This window comes from Hoplias malabaricus, chromosome 14, assembly GCF_029633855.1.
Source record: "Hoplias malabaricus isolate fHopMal1 chromosome 14, fHopMal1.hap1, whole genome shotgun sequence".
Classification (NCBI taxonomy): Eukaryota; Metazoa; Chordata; class Actinopteri; order Characiformes; family Erythrinidae; genus Hoplias; species Hoplias malabaricus.
The window spans coordinates 37561892-37577612 of record NC_089813.1 but is presented as its reverse complement, the minus strand read 5'-3'; the positions used below and the strand labels follow the sequence as shown (position 1 = coordinate 37577612).

The following is a 15721-nucleotide window of genomic DNA, read 5'->3' as shown; positions in this document are numbered from 1 at the left end:
GCTTCCTAATCTGTCTATGTGTGTGTGTGTGTGTGTGTGTGTGAGTGTTGAGGGAGGTGGGACCCTGCTGATAATCTTCAGGGACCCACTTTGGGGGTGTGGGGCTGCAGGGTCTTTCTGACCACTACACACACACACACACACACATACACACACATACACACAGGGCTGGGCATGGGACGCTGAAAATCCAATGCAATTCATATTGCTTCAAATTTTTAAAGGGCCCATATTCTCCTTTGTTCTTCTTATTGGCCCTATTACATATAAAACTGCATTTAACTGGTGTGTCATACTGCGTTTTCCTGTGACTACTTCCCCTCTCTTTATTGAGCTGTTTTACTGCAAGTGTCTGCAAAAGGGGGTTTAAATGTTGCACTTTCACACAGACAATAGACTGAAGATTTGTCAGTGACCATCTTGCATTTAACAGGGGATTGGGCCTTATTTAAAAATATGATGAAACAGTTTACCCCTCTGTTTACCCCTCTGTGATGGTTAACTGATTGGTAGACTTCAGTTTCTTAAAAAAAACAATTAAAAAAACCCTGAAACCTTCATTTTTACAGTGGTTAATGTTGTTTCCTGTAGCATGTATCAAAACAAGCTGAAATACACATCTAGGATGAATACCTTTGTAGGATTCAAGCACGCAAATGCAGTTAAATCAACTACACACTTTAGCCTCCGTGAATGCCTTTTCATTAACGTAACTTTCATTATCAGTTAAGCACCTGTTTCCATTTCCCATAAACTTACCATTTTTAAGGCTTTGTCCTGAAAGTTTATCAGGATGTCAGTATGTTTTAGCAGCATCGCCATGGTACTGACCACCAGGCCTATCATCCCCAATAACAAAGAACTTTTAATTTATACTGTTCTGTCCTTAGCGCACACATTTACAACCACACCCCTCCACCCACACACACACACCCTCCCCCAAAATCCCACAGTCACTGTGTGGCTAACCACTCACACGCACCCGGCTTTGATCATCACTCACACACATTCATTTGATCCATGTGGATGACACCAAAGGAGCCGCTGTGACACATTCAAACAACATACACATCAGAGAGGTAAAGGTAACACACAGCACACTGTACACTCTACATCTGCACACTGTACCCCCTACAACTGCACACAACACACAGCACACTGCAGACCCTACAACTGCACACTGTACACCCTACGACTGCACACAACACACTGCACACTACAGACCCTACAACTGCACACAACACACTGCAGACCCCAGAACTGCACACTATACACCCTACGACTGCACACTGTAAACCCTACAACTGCACATAACACACTGCAGACCTTACAACTGCACACTGCAAACCCTACAACCGCACACTGTAGCCCCTACAACTGCGCACTGTACACCCTACAACTGCGCACTGTACACCCTACAACTGCACACATCACACTGCACACTGCAGACCCTACAACTGCGCACTGTAAACCCTACAACTGCACACTGTACACCCTACAACTGCACACTGTACACCCTACAAATGCACACAACACACTGCACACTGTAACCCCTACAACTGCACAATGTACACCCTACAACTGCACACACAACACACTGCACAATGCAGACCCTACAACTGCACACAACACACTGCAGACCCTACAACTGCACACAACACACTGCAGACCCTACAACTGCACACAACACACTGCAGACCCTACAACTGCACACAACACACTGCAGACCTTACAACTGCACACAACACACTGCAGACCTTACAACTGCACACAACACACTGCAGACCCTACAACTGCACACAACACACTGCAGACCCTACAACTGCACACAACACACTGTACACTACAGACCCTACAACTGCACACTGTACACCCTACGACTAAAAAACAACAGCTTGTACACCCTACAACTGCACTACACACTGCACTGCAGTGGGAAAAATAGCAAATATGGGCTTCACAGGGAGTGCTGTAACAATGCTGTAAGATTCAGAGCTTCAGTAATCAGCACTAACTCATTAGCCTTTATCAGCTGACCAAGCACTCTGGACTCCTGAGGGATGGACACAAGTCTCACTCTTCTTTTGCTTCCCTCCCCCTCTCTCTTACCTCTATCCCCTACTTTTCTCAACCTTCATCACTCTTTCTCATCTCTCTTTTTTCCCCCTCTCCATTTTCATCTCCCTTTTCTCTTCTTTCTCTTTCTTTCCCTTTTGTATTTTCCTCTCACTCTCTTGCTCTGTCTCTCTCGCTCTCCGTCTTTTTTCTCGACTTGTCCCTCTATCTGCCCTTCCTGATCTACCTTGCTGCCTCTCTCACCATTTTCTAGGTCTCCTTCCCTTTTCCTCAAACTCTTTTCTTTCCCTCTCCCTCAGTTCTCCCTGCTCTCCTCCTCCTCCTCCTTCCTTTCTGTATTTTTCAGTCAGTGACTCAGAGGCTCAGTCTCAGTCCTGAATCACAGGAAGCTCTGGTTTACAGACAGAGTTTAGTGTTTGACTATCCGTTGTTTTTGACCCTCATCTGTAAACTGTGTCTAGAATTCTTCGGACGCTGAGGCTGCAGGATACAAGCTGGAGCTCCTCAAGTCTCAGGCGACTCTAAACAGACAGCAAACAAACACTGACGCTTTTCCCGAGACCACAATTAGAACTAATCCTGTCCCACAGCAGGTGTACACACACACACACACACACACACACACACATATATATATATGAATCACACAAGTTCCAAATTCAGCACAGACCCCCTCCTTCTTCAGCTTGACCTCTGACCTTTCACAACCAGGTCCAGGAACGATTTGTCTCTATGTACATTTTCCTACCATCCCCCTCCCCCTTCCCTTTCCCTTTCATATGCACACACACACACACACACACACACACACACACACACACACACACACAATGTTTTGTTCCAAAATAGGCACTCTCCACAATGGCAACTTTCTTAACTCTGAATGGTGGTTAATGGGACCAGGTGGATTTTGATTGAAGTTATTTAGAGAGTTTCTATTGGTCCATTCGCCATGACATTTAGTCCCATGTTATATGTATATCATGACTGTCAGAACAAAACCTAGTTATTAGTTAATCTTTCCTTAGATTTCCTGCTCTGGCCTACATCATCACAGCGATACTATACTGCACACCTTCCTCCTCCATTCGGACCAATCAAGGGCAGAGCTTCTGACCAATCACAGACAGAATTGGAGCTTTTCTGTGCCTTTACATATATATAAATATATAAATATATATATATATATAAAGTGTGTGTGTTTGTTTATGTGTGTGTGTGTGTGTGAGAGACATCAAGCACTTGTAGCAGCAATGACATAAAACATATTGGTTTTCAGCTTCAATTCACTGCAATTATCACAGCAATAAGCACAAACTTGGAGGCAGTGGCGACAGCATCACAGATATAATACTCATTATCTATCACATATATCACTAACCGCCTCAACACACACACACACACACACACACACACACACACACCTGTTCTGTGTCTATGTGTAGCGTTATAGTACACCGCCAGGCATGCAAATAACAAACTGCAGGTGGAGAAATACCGGTTGGACCAGTCCTGTGTTTTGTCACACAGTGTGTGTGTGTGTGTGTTCATTGACTTAAGGTGCATAAATAGTAACAGGACTACAATTTTCCACGTAAAAAAATACTTCCTAATGGAGATAAAAAAAATTCCCATCAGTCATTTCTTCACACTTTTATTGTAAATCAGACCCAACAAATCAATAACAAGTGTTTTCATAGCCACTGTGAACCTGTGCATTCTCTTCCTCAGACATTATTACAGTGCAGCCGCCAGTAAGGGTAGCTGGGAGCTACTTTATTAACGTGGTAATGGTGAAACACGGTTGCACACGGCAAGCTCCAATTCCACAAGCGCATCCATTTTACTACGACCAACCTGCACTGACAGCTCTGGGGCCAGATTTTACAGAGCTAATGGAGACAAAGACTAAGACTGTGAAAGAACCACCAATGATACGTTAGGTGTGACAGGGTTAAAGACAGCAGCTGCAGGAGTTAATACACACAGATAATAAAGTGGCTGTTCAGGCTGCCTTCCAGCAAATCCTCAAATTGGTCTGATAACCAATATCTAACAGCCAGGAATAATCAGAAGAAGCAGTCCTAATTCAATTTCATGGAGTCAATTTCTGTGCATTCACTGCTGATGATCGTGTGATAACCCTGAGCAGAAACATCACTGATTTACAATGCACCGACAGATGTCTCCTTTGTGTGTGTGTAAAACGTGCATGTGTGTGTGTGGGGGTTGGTCGGTGGGCTGCTGGGGGTATATGAGCCAGTGTTTTGCTCATCCTCTTCAAGGAAAATCCCACGCTAATCCAGATTGAGGAATGAGGATGGTCAATGGCAAACTCTTAACATCTTAACGCCCCCCCCCACCCCCAGCCCCCCGCCTGGAAACTGAAGCATCAGCGATGAAAGTAAACCACTCAGAGATGCTCCACTACCACTCAGCTTCAGGGCGTGTTCACACATTTATATTTGGATACAGATATAATGGCAGATTTAATAACATGCAAACTGTAAATCGGGGGGCGGCACGGTGGTGTAGCAGGTAGGTGTCGCAGTCACACAGCTCCAGGGACCTAGAGGTTGTGGGTTCGATTCCCGCTCCGGGTGACTGTCTGTGAGGAGTGTGGTGTGTTCTCCCTGTGTCTGCGTGGGTTTCCTCTGGGTGACTGTCTGTGAGGAGTGTGGTGTGTTCTCCCTGTGTCTGCGTGGGTTTCCTCGGGGTGCTCCGGTTTCCTCCCACAGTCCAAAAACACACGTTGGTAGGTGCATTGGCGACTCAAAAGTGTCCGTAGGTATGAGTGAATGTGTGAGTGTGTGTTGCCCTGTGAAGGACTGGCGCCCCCTCCAGGGTGTGTTCCCGCCTTGCGCCCAATGATTCCAGGTAGGCTCTGGACCCACCGTGACCCTGAACTGGATAAGGGTTACAGATAATGAATGAATGAATGAAACTGTAAAGCCCCGGTCAGACTGGGCCAGAAATCAGCGCTGTAGAATGCCACTTTGGTTCAGCAGTTTCATATCTGAATGTATTGTAGCAGTAGTGAAACTGAGGAGTTCACTGAGATGTTTGTTCTACTTTTACTGTTACTCTCACTTGTGGTTTATTTGTAATTCACACGAAAAACCATGGCCGTCACAAAGGTTTCACACACAGAAATCAGCAGACTCAAAGCCAGTGTAACCCCTGGACTGACTGACATCAACAAAACATGTGACAATGATTCATGTTTCATATTTAATGTGTGTCATATGATTTTCAATAAGCCAAGTGTCACCAAGGCTCATACAAGTGTTGAAATCACTGTAACATCCAGGCAACTTTATGTATGATATAATGGCACCAGGGGATGAAACGGAGAATTTAATCATGATTCTGAACATGCCTCATGTTTGATTTTAAAACCCAAACCATTCTAAACACATTCGGAGGACGACGAGATTTAAAACGGCGCATAACAACATCAGCGAGTTTGTCTGGCAGCAGCTTCAAACAGAAGCTTTCTCATTAACAGAGCAATCACACCAGAGTTCCTTTTAATAGAACCGAACCTGATAAATGAGCACACCTTTAGTGTGGTTTGTAGGAGTGTGAACGCTAGCTGCAAGCCAAGAAAAAGTTCCGAAAAAAGTGTCACTGCTGTCCCAGGACACTGCTGTATCTTTTAACAGAGAACAGTAAAGTTAGTGTTGTGTGTACGGTCTTGTTTTTGAAAGTATGGACTTTAATTACATTTCTGCAACACTGACAAATAATAGATGGACGCTGGATGGAAGTGCAGACACAGGGCTATTGATAGAGAATGGAACAGTAGCTCATTACTTAAGAATGCGATTGATTATGCAATTATGTAATTACTTTAAAATGGTGCAGCAGACGGATAATAACACAATCTAGACACAGACGGAAAATGACACGTGGACCCAAACGCATACGCTAATAAACCTACTCATTCATTATTACTGAGCCTATATTGAAGATAAATTGTTTTGTGGAGGAAAACTGAAGTGCATTTAGCCATATTTAGTTATAGATCCACTGACTGGTCAATAGCTTTCACTAAAAGTCTGTGCTGTAACAATCCTATCAATACAATTAACCAAACCACGGTGCACACGCCAGTCAAATTATACAATCAAGGGCGACTCGTAATAACACGTAATTGGTCACAATCATTATGCTTTATAAGCTAATGATGCATCACTAAAAAAGGGGGGGGGGGGTCGGCAAAAGCCTCCACACTTTCACACCATGGTGTGGTATTGATTAAAGGGAACAATAGAGTCACAGGGGTCTCGGCCATGGCCGCTGGCAAATTCGGAGGGGGTGAGGGGAATGTGGAGGGGGTCTTTGGGTCTCTGGGCAAGGCAGCGCAAACAAAAGGATTTCACTTCTTACACTAACACTCCATATGGGGCCCAACAAAGGGGCGAGTGCTCATCCATCTGCATCTTAAACACTCAGTGCAGCCCGGGTCAAACTGGAGATTCCAACAGTAGACTAAGATTACATTTGTGCATTCAGACTAATTCTGATACGTAAATCTCTCTGGGATTTAAATGGTTAAAGAAACACAGATCATTAAAATAATGTCAGGTTTGTTGTGAAATTGATCAATTCCAAATTGTTGACAATGTTGGGATAGGAACCCGAGGTCAGATGAGTTTAGTGCGAAAACATTGGCTTCTGTCTGAGTTTTTAGCCAAAATATTATTTTTAATATATATGTAAATAATAGTACTCATGTTACATTTAATAATTTTTCTATTGTTCACGTGTAATACCATTAACATCATTACATATTACATTTTAGATAACTCGTACATTTGTGTAGGAATTGTTTATATAGACAACACTGTAAAGAAATTTGGGCGTGTAAGTTACGTTACAATAAACAGTTCAGCAGTTAATAACTCGTCATGACTTTGTACACATCTCAACAACCAACTTGTAGAAAAATTTTGCAAAACTCATGTAATTCCCCTTTATGAAATGAGGAAAAACCAACGGAAAAGGGACCCTGGTTTATCTTATCGCCCTGTGGTTCTTAGTCATGCTACACTGACAAAGAGAACAAATGCTAGTGCTAGCAACAACTAGCATCATGAGCAGAACAAAGCAGTTTTTCACAGTAAGCAGGCATGTACATGTGATAAGAAGTTTTATCATTCAAAATGGATATGTTTTTGGTCATTTTGAGTTCAGCTGGTATGTTTTTGTGTCAGACTTGAGTAACAGGCTGTGCTCTTAGGTGATGCTAATGAGCTAATGAGCTAACGCTAACAGTAGACATATATCCGGAGCAGCAGGAAATTGTGTCTCTAGTCAGTGAATGATGTTCCAACTTTATTTTGTCAAGGTTGAGAACACTGTTGAGAACAAAGACACTTTTTTGGTTCTAGGTTATATTAACTTTAATACTTAGCGTAAATAACTGTCCTATTTCTGAATTGGTAATCACCTCCTACTGCATCCCTGATAATGCACATACTTTAATGGACGACTAACTGCAATGTATATTTACTTAAAAAGATAACAGCAAAATGTAGGCTTTATATTCCAAGTATATCTTTATTTATTGAAACTTTAGAAATACCACAAGAGTGACTTTAGTGTTTATAAATAGTGTCGCCAGCTTAGAGGCTTTGTTTAGTGAGTTTTCGACCACTTTAGCGACGTGAAAGCACATATCCCTCTGCGTTTTCTGTCCTCAAACCGCAGCGGGTGCCGCTGTGAGCCCCTCCCTTGTCCCAAAGCACTCCCAGGCTGTCAGTCTCCCATTAACTGCACTCAGAGCAGAGAGGAGACCCACAACCTCTCCACTCCGCGTCCAAACTGCTGATGAATCCCGCATGCCCAAAGCCACCGACGATCCCGTCATGGTTTACAGAGCGGGGTGTACATGTATCTTCAGTGTGACGCTATCACTGCATTTGGCTCACGCATTCTCAGTCAGATGACTTATTCTTTCTGTGAGCCAGCACAATTATTGTACATTAGATTTGAAACTGGACTAAACTTAAGAAAACGTAACCAAATAAATAAATGAATGAATGAATGAATGAATGAATGAAAATTACATAAAACAAGATTCAACAGAAGAAAGTTCCTTTGTAGTTCTAAACATATTTAAGAGTGTTTTTCCACTCTTCTACAGCGAATTATTCATTCATTATCTGTAACCCTTATCCAGTTCAGGGTCGCGGTGGGTCCAGAGCAATGGATACACCCTGGAGGGGGCACCAGTCCTTCACAGGGCAACACACACACTCACACATTCACTCACACACTCACACCTACGGATACTTTTGAGTCGCCAATCCACCTACCAACGTGTGATTTTGGACTGTGGGAGGAAACCGGAGCACCCAGCAACCACGCAGACACAGGGAGAACACACCACACTCCTCACAGACAGTCACCAAGAGGAAACCCACGCAGACACAGAGAGAACACACCACACTCCTCACAGACAGTCACCCGGAGGAAACCCACGCAGACACAGAGAGAACACACCACACTCCTCACAGACACTCACCCGGAGGAAACCCACGCAGACACAGAGAGAACACACCACACTCCTCACAGACACTCACCCGGAGGAAACCCACGCAGACACAGAGAGAACACACCACACTCCTCACAGACACTCACCCGGAGGAAACCCACGCAGACACAGAGAGAACACACCACACTCCTCACAGACACTCACCCGGAGGAAACCCACACAGACACAGAGAGAACACACCACACTCCTCACAGACAGTCACCCGGAGCGGGAATCGAACCCACAACCTCCAGGTCCCTGCAGCTGTGTGACTGCGACACCTACCTGCTGCACCACCGTGCCGCCCCATTATGCAAATTATGATGATGTCATTTAGCGACATCAAGCAACATTTACGACAGCCAATAGCTAGTGTTGGCAACACTGTCTATAAATACTGGGACCTGGAATGGTCAGCCAAATATCTCAGATTCTTGGAGCTAAAAATACTTTCAGGCTTAATTTTTTAATAAATGTTTTATTAAGTAACAATTATAAACGTTTCAGACACTAATTATTTCTAACATACAGATAAATCTACTACTTTATACAGAACGAATGACTAAGAAACTGTCATTATTATTATTTAGAATTTACCTTCTTCGTCACCAGAGTTATTCAGATTTTACTTTAAATATCACAGCTTTTATATTGAATTATTCATTAACGAACATTAGCTTCATTATTCAATGATTACTAGTAATTACAAAATAATAACAAACCACTGAAATTCTACTAATTTTCAGCCACTACCCTGATTTCTTCTGCAGCTTATCTGACTTATTTAGTACCGCTTATAATTTATTCTGTAACGTATATGAATAATTCAGCATCTCATATGAAACTAATGTGTAAGTTCTTCAGTTACGTGAACTCACAGCAGTCTGTAGAGTTTAAAGAGTAAAGCAGTGTTGCTAGCTATTGGATCGTTGCAGTTCTACGAGAAACGAAAAGAAGCTTTAAATAATTCAGAGCCTCCTCTCTGTGATATGATATTGGCCGTGATAAGAGTTTTAAGTAAGCACAGTGTAAGATGTAGAGTAAATTTCAGCCTCATTATTCTGTTTAGTAACAGGGTGTAAGCGAGCTGGGGCAGAAGGGAGATGGAGATTAATGCAGATTATTAGCAAGAAACACTGTAATCAGGTCCGCTGAAATCCACTAATCCACTGACTACTGAAATACAGAGAGAGAGAGAGAGAGAGAGAGAGAGAGAGAGAGAGAGAGAGAGAGAGAGAGAGAGAGAGAGAGACGTAGAGTGGTGGAAAGCGGGAGAAAGTAAGAGAGGCAAGAAGGAGACCCCAGAAAAGGAGACCTGAAGAGAGAGAAGGTGTGGGATGAGAAACTAGGAGCGACATGTGAGAAGCAGAGGGACAGAGGACAGAGAGGAAAGAGATAGAGAGAAGGAAAGGCAAGGTTGATAACAACAGGCGGTAATGAGGAAGAAAGCAAGCAATAAAGAAAGAAAGAAAGAAAGAAAGAAAGCAATAAAGAAAGAAAGAAAGACAGAAGGAAAGAAAGACAGAACGAAAGACAGAAAAAGGAAAGAAAGACAGAAAGAAGGAAGAAAGGAAAGAAAGAAAGAAAGAAAGAAAGACAAAATAAGAAAGAAAGAAAGAAAGAAAGAAAGAAAGAAAGAAAAAAAAACGTAAGATGACATGACAATAAAAAAAGAACTATAGAAAGAGAAAGAGAGGAAGAAGGAAAGAAAGCAATAAAGAAAGAAAGAAAGAAAGACAGAAAGAAAGAAAGAAAGAAAAAAAGAAAGAAAGAAAGAAAGAGAAAGAAAGAAAGACATAAAATAAGAAAGACAGAAAGAAAGACATAAAATAAGAAAGACAGAAAGAAAGAAAGAACATAAGATGACATGACAATAAAAAAGAAGAACTATAGAAAGAGAGAGAGGAAGAAGGAAAGAAAGAAAGCAATAAAGAAAGAAAGACAGAAAGAAAGAAGGAAAGAAAGAAAGACAAAATAAGAAAGAAAGAAAGAAAGACAAAATAAGAAAGAAAGAAAGAAAAAACTTAAGATGACATGACAATAAAAAAGGAGAACTATAGAAAGAGAAAGAGAAGAATGCAATGAAAAAGAAAACGAAAGAGATCAGTGATTAGAAAAGATGGGGGACATGGGAAGGAAAGTGGGAGGAAAGGAGGAAGAGAGAAAATTCTTAAGAAAAATGAGTGTCTTGCTGCAGTGTGAAGGGGAAATGAATCCGAGGGGTTTGCAACACGCTGCCAACATCAAAGCCTGATTGTGTTGATACAAAAAAAGACTGATGAGGGGCAATAAAACAGAGAGAGTCGAGCACTCCTTCTCAGGATGGAGGACGAGAGCGGAAACGCCATGCGGCTTTAGTAATGCCACTCCCCGTAGAAACCCATCACAACCCACCGCTGCCTCAGGACCACTCGTGCGTGAACACATAAGGCACGGGAAATGGCAATGACGGGGAAAACGAGGGGAAGCACTCTTGTTCTTTGACTTAACGGGAATGGTTCTGTCTGTCTCTCTCCATCTGTCTCTCTCTCTCAGCTCGCCTCGTTCTCGCGAAGCTTGGCAACGTCAGGGAGAGACCGACCGCTGCGTCGACTTTCGGTGAAAACAAGCCAAATTGCCCAGAGACAGCCCCGATTCGGCTGATGCCGCAGGCTGGCACACATCTGCTGCCGGATAATTCCACCAAGACTGGTTTGGCTGGAGTGTACGCTTTAAAACAGGCCTTAACTGATAGGATTATAGCAGTAATTATTGCAATCAAACAGTTGGTCAAAGTCAATAATGCACATTTGAGTCAACATGTTGAACAGCAAGCTTACAGTAGGGGGCGATGTGGACACCTTATCCAATGTACGGAACAGTAAGTCTAGCCATTCACTCACAACAGCGAAAACCAGAGCGGCAGTTAGATTAGTTCCATTCTCTCAAACCAGGTGTAATCAGATGTATTCACTCATTCACTTATTCATTCATTCACTCGTCTTCCATAACTGGTTCATCCTTTTAAGGGTCAGGGTGGGTCTGGAGTCTATCTGGAGTCACCGAAGGCAGGAACACACCCACGCCACGCCCAGGACACTTTCATTCATTCACCAACCCAGTAAACAAGGAACGTCCCTGGACGTCCAAAATAGGTCTAAAAGTAGTCTGTTCGTCAAGGACATATTTTAAACGCCAATGGACGTCCAAAATCCATCTTAATAAGTTAGTTAAGTGGTGGCCAATCGATAACGTCAGTGGACGTCCAAAATACGTCTAATAGTCGTCTTTTCAATGTCTGTGTTTGGACGTCTTTTCAACTTTCATTTTCAATCTTAAGAGAACGTCGATTAGACGGCAGTCATTGCGTTATTTCAACGTTGAATCAACGGCTAAATGTTTACTGGGAAGTCACTCACACATTCACTCCTCTGGACAGTTACACACACTCACCCAGTCACTCGTACAACTTCCCACACGAGTCATCCTCTCTCTGATGTAGCCACTCGCTGCTAAAATATGTTAAGACCGTACCACCACCAAACTCACCCCAGCAACTACAACTACACCTTTAACACAAGACACCCTGCTACAGTCACGGAACGGTACGTCCTCTTGGACTGCTGTGCAAACCCGAGAGACGCGAGGCCACACCTCAAAATGCCCAGAGCTCCTAATTCGCAAATGTCGGGATTAAATGGACACAAGTGACCAGTGTAAGGTTAATTAAACACTGTTAGAGTAAATCCAATATTGAATAAAGCTGTGCCCTTTCAACCGCTGTGCTCTGCTTTCCTAACCCAGTTGTCTTTTGTGTGTGTGTGGGTTGGTTTAATATTATCCTCTCACCTCCATCCACACGCCTTCATCCTGAACAACAGCTGACTGCCTCCGACACTTCTGAAGAGTCAGCAAAGTCCTGAGTTAATTAACACCTACAGTGTGGGATTAACTCTGTGTCCATTCAAACAGAGCTAAATTAAAGAGTTACTCAGTCAGGACATGGTTGGTGTCCACTTTGCTTGATTGGTTTTGCACTGGAGCTCCAGGCGACTGTATAACGGACCTCTACAGGAGTCAGTGTGGTTCAGAACGGTTCACTCATCGACTCCTTGAGAACGTTTAGTTGTGTATCGAAACAGGTGGAGGGCAACTATAGAACGACAAGGTTCCAGTGGTAACTCGTGAAGAAGGACCATGCCTGTCTGGGACTGTCAGATGTGGTGTGGAACATAAAGGTTTCAGATTTATAGGTAGTGTTTGTACCTTAAATTTACAGCTTCAAAATCATTGATATTGCACTGATCTGTAACAGAGAGAATAGAGCCGCTCTCGCTACATTTGGAGGAGGGTATGAAACCACTCCCTCTCCCTCCCTCCTGCTCCTTGATTTCAGGACAGTGCTGGAGCCCAGGAGCAAAGATACCAAATCCTGCCTAGTGTTACTCTAACAGTACGGAGTGAGAAGTCTTTCAAGTTGGTGAGCCGTTAGGCTCTGCTGGACTCTCCCTGGTTTGAGTTCTCTCTCCCTGGCTTTACCTCTCTGCCTCTCTCCCTGGTTTGAGCTCTCTCTCCCTGGGTTTACGTCTCTTCTTCTCTCCCTGGTTTGAGTTCTCTCCCCCTGGGTTTACCTCTCTGCCTCTCTCCCTGGTTTGAGCTCTCTCTCCCTGGGTTTACGTCTCTTCTTCTCTCCCTGGTTTGAGTTCTCTCCCCCTGGGTTTACCTCTCTGCCTCTCTCCCTGGTTTGAGCTCTCTCTCCCTGGGTTTACGTCTCTTCTTCTCTCCCTAGTTTGAGTTCTCTCTCCCTGGCTTTTTCTCTCTGCCTCTCTCCCTGGTTTGAGTTCTCTCCCCCTGGGTTTACGTCTCTTCTTCTCTCCCTGGTTTGAGCTCTCTCTCCCTGGGTTTACCTCTCTGCTCCTCTTCCTGGTTTGAGTTCTCTCTCCCTGGGTTTACGTCTCTTCTTCTCTCCCTGGTTTGAGTTCTCTCTCTCTGGGTTTACGTCTCTTCTTCTCTCCCTGGTTTGAGTTCTCTCTCCCTGGCTTTTTCTCTCTGCCTCTCTCCCTGGTTTGAGCTCTCTCTCCCTGGGTTTACGTCTCTTCTTCTCTCCCTGGTTTGAGTTCTCTCTCCCTGGCTTTTTCTCTCTGCCTCTCTCCCTGGTTTGAGTTCTCTCTCCCTGGCTTTACCTCTCTGCCTCTCTCCCTGGTTTGAGCTCTCTCTCCCTGGGTTTACGTCTCTTCTTCTCTCCCTAGTTTGAGTTCTCTCTCCCTGGCTTTTTCTCTCTGCCTCTCTCCCTGGTTTGAGTTCTCTCCCCCTGGGTTTACGTCTCTTCTTCTCTCCCTGGTTTGAGCTCTCTCTCCCTGGGTTTACCTCTCTGCTCCTCTTCCTGGTTTGAGTTCTCTCTCCCTGGGTTTACGTCTCTTCTTCTCTCCCTGGTTTGAGTTCTCTCTCCCTGGGTTTACGTCTCTTCTTCTCTCCCTGGTTTGAGTTCTCTCTCTCTGGGTTTACGTCTCTTCTTCTCTCCCTGGTTTGAGTTCTCTCTCCCTGGCTTTTTCTCTCTGCCTCTCTCCCTGGTTTGAGTTCTCTCTCCCTGGGTTTACCTCTCTGCCTCTCTCCCTGGTTTGAGCTCTCTCTCCCTGGGTTTACCTCTCTGCTCCTCTCCCTGGTTTGAGCTCTCTCTCCCTGGGTTTACCTCTCTGCCTCTCTCGCTGGCTTTACCTCTCTGCCTCTCTCCCTGGTTTGAGTTCTCTCTCCCAGGCTTTCTCCCTCTCTCTCTCTATCCCTGGTTTAACTCCTCTCCTCTGCTTTGACATTCGGTCTGTTGCCCAGCCTGGCTTGACTCTCCCCAGCTTTGCCTCAGTGTCTCTCCCTGGTCTTATCCAGGCTTTCTTTCTGTGTCTCTCCCTCATTTGAAGTACTCCCTTTGGTCTGAGTAAACTCTCTCTGGCTTTACCTCTCTGTCATTCTGCCTGGTTTAATTTGACACTCCCTGGCTTTGTTTCTCTCTCTCTCTCTCTCTCTCTCTGGTTCCCTCTCCTCCGGCTGAAGTGAGCGGGTGCTTGTGAAAACACCCGGAGCACAAGGGAGAGAAGAATGTGAGTTATTCAGCTTCAGCAGAGCAGCCCCGACACATTCAGCACCTCAGGCTGCAGCACACCGTATCATACATTACCCCCACAACAGCCCACGACCCAGACAGAGCACGGGGTCAGCGGACTGACAGCGTGCATTCTTTACGTAAACTGCGTAAATAACTTTCACATTTCAAAGCAAATTTCAAACGTGACACCCAGTCTCGCCGACAGGTTTTTATAAGAGGGTTTAAACACCGAAACCGCCGGAAAAACACATATCTCCAGGAGATTAACTTCACACGAGAAACAGAAAACTAATGCCTTTACAATGGAAGTTAACGCAGCCCGAGGGTGCGTCCCAAACCGCAGGCTACTCCACTAAAGAGTATGTAAACAAAATAGTGCACTGCCTTTAGGAGGGCGTTAATTGGAGTAGCAGGTTAAGTTCAGAAGTATGAGATTTGAGACGCAGTTGTAGCCATTTCTGTTGCTCCATTCATTATGAACTATATACACAATGTAAAAACAAATAGCGTCGTTTGTGTTCCGAAAACGACGCTATTTAAGAGAAAAGAGCACCGACATCTTTAACAGTTTTGTCTGAACCTGCTCCAGTTCAGAGCTCAGCGCAGAATCACAAATCCCTCACTAAAGTCAATAAAAAGACCAAATTCTTCAGCTTAAAATGTCTCTTACCGTCCGCAGACCTCGACTAAAGCGGCTGGAGAAGCACTACAGCAGACCCCCTCTGTCCCGGCTCTGTTATTAATGCTATTCTTAATATTTCATGTATTATTATGAGGACTAAAGCAGCAGGAACGTCTCCTCTCCGCCGCTGCTGCTTTCTCTGGGCGAGGAGCGAAACTTCCCGGAGCCGGAGGGAAGGAACCCACAATGCAACACGTGGAGTTTGGGTGGAAATAACATGGAAATAAATAAATAAACCGGTCTCTCCGTGCGGGAACGAAGCTGCGGGAGCGCGTGGGACTTCAGCGCCCCCTGTCGGTCCGAATAAAGCAGTACAGTGTTCACTTGCACACACTGTACACGTTTT

At 44.3% G+C, this 15721-nt stretch overlaps 1 protein-coding gene across 1 annotated transcript in view; it reads right to left on the bottom strand.

The window, feature by feature from the left end:
* Positions 1-15501, bottom strand: part of plxnb3 (plexin B3) — a 96381-nt gene extending 80880 nt beyond the window's left edge. Inside the window, exon 1 of the mRNA XM_066643121.1 lies at positions 15364-15501. The gene's annotated coding sequence lies outside the window, so the exon portion shown is untranslated. The remainder of the gene's footprint in view (positions 1-15363) is intronic.
* Between the last annotated feature and the right edge of the window lie 220 nt (positions 15502-15721).